This window comes from Carcharhinus amblyrhynchos, chromosome 15 (assembly GCF_965287045.1).
Source record: "Carcharhinus amblyrhynchos chromosome 15, sCarAmb.v2.hapA, whole genome shotgun sequence".
In the NCBI taxonomy this organism is placed as follows: Eukaryota; Metazoa; Chordata; class Chondrichthyes; order Carcharhiniformes; family Carcharhinidae; genus Carcharhinus; species Carcharhinus amblyrhynchos.
This window is the reverse complement of record NC_137338.1, coordinates 19,364,490-19,378,014: the sequence shown is the minus strand read 5'-3', so window position 1 is coordinate 19,378,014 and position 13,525 is coordinate 19,364,490. Positions and strand designations below refer to the sequence as shown.

At 48.3% G+C, this 13,525-nt stretch overlaps 1 protein-coding gene across 2 annotated transcripts in view; it reads left to right on the top strand.

Moving 5' to 3' along the window:
* Window positions 1–500: 500 nt before the first annotated feature.
* The window catches only part of LOC145353116 (NXPE family member 3-like), a 73,329-nt gene continuing 60,304 nt past the window's right edge, over window positions 501–13,525 (top strand). Inside the window, exon 1 of one of the 2 annotated variants that reach the window (XM_080203489.1) lies at window positions 501–1,955. The gene's annotated coding sequence lies outside the window, so the exon portion shown is untranslated. Of the gene's footprint in view, window positions 1,960–13,525 lie in introns of both variants that reach the window. The other variant, XM_080203491.1, reaches the window with a different exon arrangement.

The following is a 13,525-nucleotide window of genomic DNA, read 5'->3' as shown; positions in this document are numbered from 1 at the left end:
AGGGTCAGTGTGACAGAGAGAGGATCAGAGACTGAGGGTCAGTGTGACAGAGAGAGGATCAGAGACTGAGGGTCAGTGTGACAGAGAGAGGATCAGAGACTGAGGATCAGTGTGACAGAGAGAGGATCAGAGACTGAGGGTCAGTGTGACAGAGAGAGGATCAGAGACTGAGGGTCAGTGTGACAGAGAGAGGATCAGAGACTGAGGGTCAGTGTGACAGGGAGAGGATCAGAGACTGAGGGTCAGTGTGACAGAGAGAGGATCAGAGACTGAGGGTCAGTGTGACAGGGAGAGGATCAGAGACTGAGGGTCAGTGTGACAGGGAGAGGATCAGAGACTGAGGGTCAGTGTGACAGAGAGAGGGTCAGAGACTGAGGGTCAGTGTGACAGAGAGAGGATCAGAGACTGAGGGTCAGTGTGACAGAGAGAGGATCAGAGACTGAGGGTCAGTGTGACAGAGAGAGGATCAGAGACTGAGGATCAGTGTGACAGAGAGAGGATCAGAGACTGAGGGTCAGTGTGACAGAGAGAGGATGAGAGACTGAGGATCAGTGTGACAGAGAGAGCATCAGAGACTGAGGGTCAGTGTGACAGAGAATCAGAGTGAGGATAGTGTGACAGAGAGAGGATCAGAGACAGGGTCAGTGTGATAGAGAGAGGCTCAGAGGGAGACTGAGAGAGAGAGACTGAGGATCAGTGTGACAGAGAGAGGATCAGAGGCTGAGGGTCAGTGTTACTGAGAGAGGATCAGAGAGGGACTGAGAAAGAAGGGATCAGAGATCAGAGGGTCAGTGTGACTGAGAGAGAGAGGATCAAAGAGAGGGACTGAGAGACAGAGTGTCAGAGACTGAGGGTCAGTGTGGCAGAGACAGGATCAGAGAGGGACTGAGAGAGAGAGAGACTGAGGGTCAGTGAGACTGAGAGAGGATCAGAGAGAGAGGGTCAGTGTGACAGAGAGAGAATTGGAAAGAGACTGAGAGAGCGGGAGACTGTCAGAGACTGAGGGTCAGTGTGGCAGAGAGAGAGAGGGAGACTGAGGGTCAGTGTGGCAGAGAGAGAGAGAGAGATTGAGAGAGGGACTGAGAGAGGGGGGTTCAGAGAGGGTCAGTGTGACAGAGAGAGGGAGAGATTGAGAGAGGGTGTCAATGTGACAAAGAGAGGGAGAGAAGATCAGAGTGACTGAGAGAAAGGAGACCGAGACTGAGAGAAAGAGGGTCAGCGTGATTAAGAGAGGGAGAGTGCCTGAGGGTCAGTGTGACTGAGAGGGAGAGAGAGAGACTGAGAGAGAGGAACTGAGAGAGAGAGGGTCAGTGTGACAGAGAGAAACTGAAAGAGAGAGACTGAGAGAGGGTCAGTGTGACAGAGAGAGAGAGAGAGAGGGGGGTGTCACTGTGACAGAGAGACTGGTCAGTGTGGCTGAGATAGGGGGTCATTGTGGTTGGGAGAGAGAGGTTCAGTGTGCTGAAGAGAGAGGGTAGTGTGCCGAAGAGGGAGAGGGAGAGACAGTTTTGGTGTACTGAGGGGAGAGAGGGTGAGTGTGGCTGACGGAGATTGAGGGGAGTGGGTCAGTGTGCTGCAGGGGATTGAGGGAGGACAGAGTCAGTGCGGCAGGGGGACTGGGAGAGAGACAGTGTCAGTGTAGAGGGGAGTGAGGAGACTGAGGACAGAGTGAGGGAGAGGGTCACCAGTTTTATTACCCAGTCCCAATGGTGCAAACATGACTTGACTTCGATGATTTCATTAGTTTGTCTTCTCCTCGCAAAGTACGTGAGCAAGTGGAAGAAAAAAATGTGCTCCTGTTTTTATTCCTAAAGAAAAAAGCTGGCCTTTTTGCAATCTGACAGACTGTACTTGGCCTGTACACTGCTTGGTGACAGCCTTGCTTCAATCCAACCTCAGCATTGATTCATCTATCTGAAAGGATTATGTGCTGCCCCCTCCCTAGCTGGTTTTCAGTGAGTATGTGCTATTTCTACTGCTAATGGGATAAATGCCCATAAGATATTCTGTGTTCGGTTTAACCATGTTTTTGCCCTCTGCCCATGCGGTGGTTAGGTTACCAATTATTTAGCTGCAGTGGCTTCTCTTTGCATATTTACATCTTGCTGACCCTCCCGGATCTATCCTTGCTCCCACTCCCCTCCACCCACTATTCTTCTCCTTGGTGACACCATTTGAAAATGTCAGGTGTGCATGTTGGTGACACCAGCTCTCTTGCTTCTGTTCTCCAGCCACCAGTTGGTTCCTTTTGAGTCTCAGTTCCCCTGTGTTGACCAGGTCAGGAAGGGGGTAAGGTGTCCAGTGAAAACTGAGCCTTCACTCAGGTTTGGACTGGATTGCAACCTGAAACTTTGAGGAAGAGAGGGAGAGAAAATCATATGTAAGTTGGTAGTGAAAACAAGGTTATCCTCCACGTAATTTAAATGTAAAAACATGAGAAATGGGACCAGGAACAGACCATGTGGCCCATCAAGTCTCATCTACCATATCAGTGCATTCATGGCTAGCTGATCTTCAGTTTCAACTCCACAAGATTTCCCCAGCCAGAGGAAGGTTCCTTTCAGGCTCTACCCTGTCAAGCCTATTCAGGATTTTGTATGTTCCAAGGTGATCACCTCTGATTATTCTTAAGATACGAGAATATAGATTAACTTATTCAGCCTCCCATCTTGGAACACCCCTGTCATTTCAGGAGTGAACCTTTGCTCCCAATGCAAGCACATCCTTAAATATGGAAACCAAAACTGCATATGATTCCCTTTACACGGACTTCTTTATTCCTCTAATGCAAACCACATGTTATTTGCCTTCCTAATTTCTTACTGCACCTGCAGCTAACTTTCCTTATGAGTCTTTCTGAATATCAATATTTACAAGTTCCACATCTGTACTTCTCATTGAATCCTGACACTATAGTTTAAAAAAAATCTACTTCACCATTCTTACAACCGAAGTGAATAACCTAAAAAATGTGTAAGAAACCACAAATAATTTAGAAAGTTGCGTTAAGACTCGATGCGAGTATGAGAGTGAATAAATTATTCAAAAAAGCAACTGGTTGTTCTTTGCATACAGTAATGCAGAAAGTTTAAACAAAAAAGGGAAATGGCTTAATTGTTCCTGTTTACACACATTATGCAGCAGTGGAGATGTAATGGTGAAAATTTGCACGCAATTCAGACAGATGTACAAGAACAAGAGAGGAATGATATTGAGTCATTTTAGCTGAATCAAAATGGACTGGCATAAAGTTAATGCATGTAGTGAAAATGGGGAATGTTTTATGGAATGCACTCAGCAATTAAACAGACCAATGAAAAGTTGGGCAATAATAGTAAGGGGCGTAAAGTACAAAAGTGAGAGAGTAATACTTAAGTTAGTCAGATTGCATCTGTTTTGGCCAGTGCCACAGGAAGGATGTACCGGCTGAGGAGGGACTGCAGTGCAGGTGCACCAGGTTGAAACAAGGGCTGAAACAGTAACTTATGTGGATGGGTTTCACCAACTTGGTTTGTGTTCCTGAGTTTACAAGTTTGGGGGTGGCTACAGCAAAACAATTTTCTCTATTAAAGGGATCCAGAACATGGTGGCATTAGCTTAAAATCAGAGTGAGATCATGTTGAAAGCACTTCTCATACAACAGGAAGTCTTGCTTGAAACTTCCGCCCTTCCAAAGGCAGTGGGCGCTGAGTCAATTCAAATGCTGGAAGGTGAGATTGAATAATTTTTCTTGCATATGAATGTTAAGAAATATGAAACAAAGGTGGGCAAATTTGAGATACAGATCAGCTATGGTCGAACTGAGTGGTGGAATAAGCTTGTAGAGCTTAAGGGTCTACTCTTTTCTTTTGTTTCTTTGTTGGTTAGTGTCTTTCTGGCCTGAACATGCATGATTCACTACTGCAAGATAAATCGGGCAAATGATTCTTATGTTCTTATGGTTATGTCGTGGTTTGCTAATTATGTGAGAGTAGAAGAGAATGATGAGTCAAAGATGAGTACCGGAGTGAAAAAAAATTGCATTAATATGCTGTGTTTAACATGGTAAGATGTTCCCAGGTGCTTCACAGAATTTGATACTGAGGCATCTAGACCTATACAGCACCACTTCCATCTGGAAGGACAAGGGCAGCAGATACATGGGGACACCATCGCCTGTAAGCTCCCTTCCAAGCCACTCACCATCCTGACTTGAAAATATATTGCCATTCCTTCGCAGTCAAAGTCCCTCCCTAACAGCATTGTGGGTCAACCCATAGCATATGGACTGCAGCGATTCAAGAAGGCAGCTCATCAGCACCTTCTGAAGGGGAATTAGGTATGGGCAATAAAATGTGGGAGGAAACTGGAGCACGCAGGGGAAACCCACGCAGACATGGGGAGAACGTGCAAACTCCACACAGCAAACTCCACACAGAGAGTGACCCAAGCCGGCAATTGAACCTGGGTCCCTGAAGCTGTTTGACAAAAGTGCTAACCCCTGTGTCAGCGTGCCACCCTGGTTACCAGAGTTTAGGATGGCTCCAAACTTTTGGAAAATGGGAGACTGTTCAGGAGAGCTTTGGAATGGTGCAGGTTGGAGTAAGTAAAAGCTGAGGCTTTCAGCTGAATAAAGGTGGGGCAGAGACAGGCAGTGTTATGGAGGGGCAAGCAGGTAGTACTGAGAGAATACACTGAAGAATGTCATAGTTATGAACTGGCTGGTTCAATATAAGACAATTGCCTGGAGTGAGTTGGGAGAAGACAGCACCGGAGGATGGTGCTCGTCAAGGAATTGTGAGTGACCCCCCCCCCAATTAAATACCCCTTACCCTCCCCCAGTAAACCCCCTAAATAAACCCCACCCCAACTCCCACTGCAAACATCCCCCCACCCCTAACCCAGAGGCCGGAGCTGGTCAAGGAATTGTGTGACCCCCCCAACCATAAACCCGTAATTAAACACCCCTCCAAATAGACCCCCAATAACCCCCCCTCACACCCACCCCCTAAATAACTCCCCCTCACACTATAACCCCCCTCACACCCACCCCCAAATAAGCCCCCCTCACACCCACCCCTAAATAACCCCCCTCACACCCACCGCCCTAAATAACCCCCCTCACACCCACCCCTTAAATAATCCTGTTCACACCCACCCCCTAAGTAAACCCCCCTCATACTCACCGCCTAAATAGCCCCCTCCAAAACCCAATCACACCTCAATCCCCCCCCCACTAACCCCCCAACCACCAACCGAAACCCTAACACCAACCCCCCCAGAAAACCCTCAAGCCCCTACCAAAGACCCCCTTCACACTGCCCACCGCACCCCCCTTACCGTCCTCCCCTCAATGCCCCCCTCACCCCATCCCCCTCACTGCACCCTCCCCCCAATGCCCCCCTTTCCCCCCTACTGCCCCACCTCACCCCTCACTGCCCCTCCCCTCACTGCCCCCTTCCCTCCCCCATCACTACCCCCTTCACTGCCCCTCCGCCCCCTCTCCACCCCTTCTCCCTCACCACCCTCCCTCCCACATCCCCTCACTGCTCCCTTCCTCTCTCACCACCCCATTCCACTCACTGCCCTCTTCCCTCTCACCACCCCCCTCACTGCCCTCTCACCTCCTCAACACCCACCCTCACTGACCCCCTCCCCCTCACTGCCCCCACTTCTGTCCCTCCTCCCCCTCACTGCCCTTTCTTCCCCCTCACCAGCCCCTTGCTCCCTCAATGCCTCCCTTCCCCCTCATCCCCCTCCCCTTATTGCCCCCTCCCGTCCCTCCTCCCCCCTCACTGCCCCTCCGCCTCCCTCCCCTCTCACTGCCCTCCCTCACTGCATTGTCCACCCCCCTCACCGCCCCACTTCTCCCCTCACTGCCCCGCCCTCCCCCTCCCCCTCTCACCACCCCTCATTGCAACCCCTCCCTCACCAGCCCCCACCTCCTCCCCCTCACCACCACCCCTCCCCCTCATCGCCTCCTGACCCCATCCCTCCACATCCCCCTCCTCACTGCCCCTGCCCTCACGGCCAAACCCCCCCCCCCCCCCCACACAAATTGGTCCCCCTTCAACCGACCCTCCCTTCACCAGCAAACCCCTCCCCCCGTCCCCACCCCTTCACCACCCCCTGCCTCCCCACCCCATTACCACCCCCCCACCTCCTCACCAGCTTCCCCTCCCCACCCTCCCCTCATCAACCCCCATCCCTCTCCACCCCCTCATTGCTCTCCCCCTTCGTCCCCTCATTAGCACTGGGCTGCCTTCCTCCCCCACTGCCAGGCCTCCTCCTCCGGTCTCACTCAGGCTCCATTTCCTTCCTGGTGAACTCCCAAGTGACCGTTGTCATTGTTTGTGAGTGTGTGGGAGATGTATTTTTCTGGTGTGTGTTCACCAACAACACACACACACTCCTGGGAAACATTGGAAATTAGACAATGGTTATATTAAAAATTTTCCTCTTGAAGACTGGATAGCACTGCCTAATATCGTGATGTTTTTTTGATGGAGTGAATATGGAGCAGTAGTTTGCAGTGGTCGGTAAGCAGGAAGCCAGGATGAAGCCAGTCGGGGGAAGATGAGCAGATTTTCTCTCACGGAGTTGTTGTGATCGGGGAGGTGCTGTCCAACAGGGTGCTGGGAGCAGACTCAATAATCACTTTCCAAATGGATCAGTGTGATAGTCAAAAGTGTGCGAATGCAGAGGGAAGGGGAATGCCATTCACTGGAAAACTTTTACAGTGTACAGTGCAGACCCACTCAGTTTGCAGAGAACAGTGTAGATGGCTGATACACACACACCAAGGACTTTGCCGATTTCTTTTTACCCCACTATTGTATCTTATTCAGCATTGAAGGTGATTTCTTTTGGGTTAAGAGAGGCAAAGTTTAGAATCGTCATAGAATCCCTACAGTGCAGAAAGAAGCAGGCCATTTGACACATCGAGTCTGCACCAACTCTCTGACAGAGCATCTTACTCCCATTCCCGTAACCCCATACATTTACTTGGCTAACCTACACATCTTGGGACACTGAGGGGAAGTTTAGTGTGACCAGTTCAACTGACCCACCCATCTTTGTGGGAGGAAACCGGACCACCCGGAGGGAATCCACGCAGACACAGAGAAAGTGCAGACTCCACACAGACAGTCACTTGAAGCTGGGAATTGAACCTGAGTCCCTGGCGCTGTGAGGCAGCAGCGCTAACCACTATGCTGCCGTGCTAGGATAGGGTGAAAATGTTCTTGCTTGATTTTCGGAATATTCTCACAAAAGGCTGGCTGAATTATTTTGTGTTTCTGAAGCTTCTGAATTTAAATATGTCACAAAACAGGAAGTGTTTAGCTGTCCCAGGGCTGTGTTAGCTAGCAGCACTGAGTGAGGATTAGGTGTGGGAAAATCAATTTTCTACCAATGACTTTTCCCAATCTCATCTCATCGTTTAAAACAACCAAAGCTCCAGTTGCCAACTGCGTGAAGGGCTGTGTGGTGGGGCTGGGAATCTCTAAGTATTTACTGTTGAATATTTGTACCTGTGCTAGTGGATTATTCATCAGTATTGTCCATAGATGTCCATTATTCACCAAGGAGAAGGACATGATGGATGTTGAGGTTAGGGATAGATGTGTGAGCACTCTAAATAATATCCATATAACAAAGGAGGAAGTGTTGAGTATCCTAAATTGGATTAAGGTAGACAAGTCTCTGGGGCTAGATGGGATCTATCCAAGGTTACTGTAGGAGGCAAGGGAAGGAATAGTTGGGCCTTAACAGGTATTTTCACATCCTTATTGACCACAGGCAAGGTTCCAGAAGACTGGAGAATAGCCAGTGTTGTCCCCTTGTCTAAGAAAGGAAGCAGGGATAATCCAGGGAATTATAGGCCGGTGAGCCTGACATCAGTGGTGGGGAAGCTTCTGGAGAAGATACTGAGGGACAGAATATATGCACATTTGGAGGAAAAAGGACTAGTTAGTGACAGGCAGATGGTTTTGTACAGGGGAGATCATGTCTCACCAATTTGATTGAGATTCTTTGAAAAGGTGACAAAGATAATTGATGAGGGAAAGACTGTGGATGTCGTTTATATGGACGTTAGTAAGGTGTTTGACATGGTCCCACATAGCCAACTGATAGAAAAACTAAAATCACATGGGATTCGGGTTGGGCTGACTAGATGGTTATAGAACTGGCCGGGTTTTAGAAGGGTGATTTTCAAAATGGAGATTTGTAGCGAGTGGTGTTTTGCAGGGATCAGTGCTGGTTTGTGATCTATAAAAATGATCTGGTGGAAAATGTGGGTGGTTTGATTAGTAAGTTTGCGAATCTCACCAAGATTGATGGAATTGCTGTTAGTGCAGGTTAGTTGTAAAGACTCGCATTCTAATCAGTAATCTGTAAACTCTCTGCGCTGTTATATGCTCTGTCTGAGGCCAGAACTCTCCATTCACCTGACGAAGGGGCAAACCCTGAAAGCTTGCGAGTTTACTATCAAATAAATCGGTTGGACTTAAACCTGATGTTGTCAGTGCCGGGGATTGTCAGAGGATATAACAGGATCTGGATAGATTGGAAATTTGGGCACAGGAATGGTAGATGGAGGGTGTGAGGGTAGGTGACCTTACGAGGTCTAAAGTTAAGGAGAGTTTACATGTAAGGGAAGAGGCCGAGGATGTCCCAATAATAGAGGGAGTAGGGGGCGTGAGTATAGTTGGTGGCGTTGCGGCAAATAGGGTCCAGGTGAAGGCTGGGATGAAAGCACTTTATCTGAATGCACGAAGCATTCGGAATAAAGTGGATGAGCTGATGGCGCAGATCGACACAAATGGATACGATCTGGTGGCCATTACAGAGACGTGGCTGCAGGGTGACAGGGACTGGGAGCTGAATGTACAGGGCTATCAAGTGTTTAGGAAGGATGGGCAGGAGGGAAAAGGGGGGGGCGTAGCTCTGCTGATTAAGGATAGCATCACGGTGGTAGCAAGGGATGATATTGGAGCCAAGGAGCAGAGGGTGGAATCGTTGTGGGTGGAGATTAGGAACAGCAAAGGGAGGAAGACGCTGGTGGGTGTCGTCTATAGGCCCCCGAATAATGATCTGGAGATGGGGCGGGCTGTTAACGCGCAAATAAGTGCGGCGTGCAGGAATGGGACAGCCGTGGTTATGGGGGATTTCAATCTGCATATTGATTGGTCGACCCATGTTGGACGTGGGGGGCTCGAGGAAGAGTTCTTGGAATGCTGCCGGGATAGTTTCCTCGAACAGTGTGTGTTGGAGCCGACGAGGGAGCGAGCTATCTTGGATCTGGTGCTATGTAATGAAGCGGGTAGAATTAGGGACCTTGTGGTGAAGGATCCTCTTGGGGAGAGTGATCATTGTATGGTGGAGTTTCTGGTGCAAATGGAGGAGGAGAAAGTGGGTTCCCGGACACGCGTCCTTTGTTTGAATAGAGGGGAGTACGGTAGGATGAGAGAAGAATTGGCGAATGTGGACTGGGAGAGCGCGTTGGAGGGAGGGTCTGTTGAGGAGCAGTGGAGGATCTTTAAGGAGATCTTTCTTGGTGCTCAACGGAAATTTATTCCGATGGTCAAAAAGGATAGTAGGAGGAGAGGTAATAAGCCGTGGATAACAAAGGAGGTGAAGGAAAGTGTTAAACTAAAAGCGGAGGAATTTAGAGTAGCTAAGAGTAGTGGGCGAGAAGAGGATTGGGAGAGGTTTAAATGTCAACAAAGATTGACAAGGAAGTTGATAAGGAAGGGTAGGAGAAACTATGAAGCTGGGCTAGCGCTTAATATAAAAAAGGATAGCAAGAGTTTTTATAAATATATAAAAAGGAAGAGGCTGGCTAGGGTGAATGTTGGTCCTTTAGAGGATGAGAAAGGGGACCTAGTGGTAGGGGATGGGGATATGGCTAAGGTATTGAATAACTTTTTTGTTTCTGTCTTCACGGAGGAGGACGTGAATAATTTGCCGGGTGTTAGCGATGGAAAGGTGGTAGGACTGGAGGGTCTTAATGACATTACTGTTACTAGAAAGGCGGTGCTCGACAGACTGGAGGGGCTGATTGTGGACAAGTCCCCAGGACCGGATGGAATGCATCCGAGGGTTTACTAGGCTGATACCGGAGTTGAGGGGATTGAGCTATGAGGAGAGGCTGAATAAACTAGGCTTGTACTCGTTAGAGTTTAGAAGAATGAGGGGAGATCTCATTGAGACGTATAAGATGATGAATGGGATGGATAGGATAGAGGTGGAGAGACTCTTCCCGCTCAAAAAAGACAGTAGGACTAGGGGGCACAGCCTCAAGATAAAGGGGAGGCGGTTTAGAACGGAGTTGAGGAGGAACTTCTTCACTCAAAGGGTGGTGAATCTCTGGAATTCTCTGCCCGTTGAAGTGGTGGAGGCTGCCTCGCTAAATATTTTTAAGAAGTGGGTTGATGGGTTCTTGATAAGAGAGGGGATTAAGGGTTATGGGGAGAGGGCGGGAAAGTGGAACTGAGCCACAACAGATCAGCCATGATCTTATTGAATGGCGGGGCAGGCTCGAAGGGCTAGATGGCCTACTCCTGCTCCTATTTCTTATGTTCTTATGTTCTGAAAGAAATGGCGGAGGTGATAGTGGATGCCTTGGTGGTTATTTTCCAAACGTCGCTGGATTCTGGGGAAGTGCCGGATGATTGGAAAATGGCTAATGTTACGCCGTTGTTTAAGAAGGGTACCAGGCAAAAGGCGGGGAATTATAGGCCGGTTAGTTTAACATCTGTGGTAGGTAAAATGTTAGAATCTGTCATTAAGGAGGAAATTGCGAGGCATCTTGAAGGGAATTGCTTGATAAAGCAGACGCAGCACGGTTTCATTAAAGGGAAGTCGTGTCTGACAAATTTACTGGAGTTCTATGAGGATGTGTCTAGGGCAGTGGATAGAGGAGAGCCGGTGGATGTGGTCTTTCTAGATTTTCAGAAAGCGTTTGACAAAGTGCCTCACAAGAGGTTATTGCAGAAGGTCGAGGGACATGGAGTTGGGGGTAGGGTGTTAGCGTGGATAGAGGATTGGTTGTCAAATAGGAGGCAGAGAGTGGGGGTCAACAGGTGCTATTCGGATTGGCGGATGGTGACTAGTGGAGTGCCCCAGGGGTCGGTGCTGGGGCCTCAGCTTTTTACCATTTATATAGATGATCTGGAGGAGGGAACCAAGTGTAGAGTGTCGAAATTTGCTGATGACACGAAGATTGGGGGAACGGCAAATTGTGCGGAGGGTGTGGAGAGTCTGCAGAAGGATCTAGATAGGCTGGGCGAATGGGCCAGGAAATGGCAAATGGAATTTAATGTTGGCAAGTGTGAGGTGGTCCACTTTGGTAGGAAGAATGCTAGGAAGGACTATTACTTACGAGGCGAAAAACTGCAGCAGGCAATGGTGCAGAGGGACCTCGGGGTCCTTGTGCATGAGTCGCAAAAACCCAGTTTGCAGGTGCAGCATGTGGTCAGGAAGGCGAATGGGATGCTGGCCTTCATAGCGAAGGGGATTGAATATAAAAGTAGGGAGGTCTTGCTGCAGCTGTATAGGGCATTGGTGAGGCTGCAACTGGAGTACTGTGTGCATTTTTGGGCGCCGCACCTGCGCAAAGATATTTTGGCCTTGGAGGGAGTGCAGAGGAGGTTTACTAGGCTGATACCGGAGTTGAGGGGGTTGAGCTATGAGGAGAGGCTGAATAAACTGGGCTTGTACTCGTTAGAGTTTAGAAGAATGAGAGGAGATCTCATTGAGACGTATAAGATGATGAATGGGATGGATAGGATAGAGGTGGAAAGATCTTCCCGCTCAAAAAAGACAATAGGACTAGGGGGCACAGCCTCAAGATAAAAGGGGGGCGGTTTAGAACGGAGTTGAGGAGGAACTTCTTCACTCAAAGGGTGGTGAATCTCTGGAATTCTCTGCCCGTTGAAGTGGTGGAGGCTGCCTCGCTAAATATTTTTAAGACGCGGGTTGATGGGTTTTTGATAGGAGAGGGGATTAAGGGTTATGGGGAGAGGGCGGGAAAGTGGAACTGAGCAGCGACAGATCAGCCATGATCTTATTGAATGGCGGGGCAGGCTCGAAGGGCTGGATGGCCTACTCCTGCTCCTATTTCTTATGTTCTTATGTTCTTATGGAGTTTAAACTAGACAAATGTGAGGTGATGTCTTTTGGAGGATCAAATTTAGGTGTAAATTGTACTATAAATGGCAGAACCCTTAGAAACATTAATATATAGAGGGATCTGGGCATGCAGGTCCACAGTTCCCTAAAAGTGGTTATACAGGTGGCCAAGGTGATTAAGAAGGTATATGGCATGCTTGTCTTCATCAGCCAGGGCATTGAATACAAGAGTTGGGAAATCATGTTGCAACTATATAAAACCTTGGTTAGGTCACATTTGGAGTATTGCATGCAGTTCTGGTCACCACATTATCAGAAGGATGTAGAAGGTTTGGAGAGAGTGCAAAGAAGGTTCACCAGGATGTTGCCTGGTCTCGAGGGTGTTAGCTGTGAGGAGAGGTTGAATAAACTAGGATTGTTTTCACTGGGCTGAGGAGAGACCTGATAGCGGTCTACAAAATTATGAGAGGCAGAGACACGGTGGATGGTCAGAGGCTTTTTCCCAGGGTGTAAGTGTCAACTACAAAGAGCACAGGTTCAAGCTGAGATGGGGTAAGTTTAAGGGAGATGTGCGGGGAAAATCTTTCACACAGGAAGTGTCCGGAACGCTCTGCCAGAGGACATGGTGGGAGCAGGCACATTAGCAACAGATTCACTAGGTTGATTCCGGTGTTGAAAGAGTTGGTTCATAAGGAGAGACTGAGTAGACTGGAACTATATTCACTGTAATTTAGATTGAAGGGGGAGTCTTATAGAAATGTATAAAATTATGAAGGGACTAGATAAGGTGGAAACAGGGAGATTGTTTCCACTGGCAGGTGAAACTAGAACTAGGGGGCATAGCCTAAAAATAAAGGGGAGCAGATTTAGGACTGAACATTAGATTTAGTACAGCACAGGAAACCTTCGACCCTCCAAAATGAAGAGGAACCTCTTCACCCAAAGGCTTGTGAATCTGTGGAATTCCCTGCCCAGTGAAGCAGCTGAGACTACCTCATTGAATGTTTTTAGGGCAAAGATAGATTTTTGAACAATAAGGGAATTAAGGGTTATGGTGAGTGGGCGGGCAAGTGGAGCTGAGTCTACGAAAAGATCAGCCATGATCAGGCCTATTCATGCTCCTAGTTCTTATTTAAGAGGTATCTGGATGGCTACATAAATAAGGTGAGAATAAAGGGATACAGACCGAGTCAGGGCAGAAGGTTTTTTTTTACTTTAGGTAGGGCATCATGATTGGCACACAGTTGGAGGGCTGAAGGGCCTGTTCACGTGCTGCACTTCTTTAATTCTTGTGTGATGACCTGGTCAAAGGAATAGCTTCCAATCTAAGATGATTTTCTTATACGTTTGTTACAAATGTACCAACATATAAGGTGCCTAAGAATTGAAAAATAATTGTGTCTTTGAATCA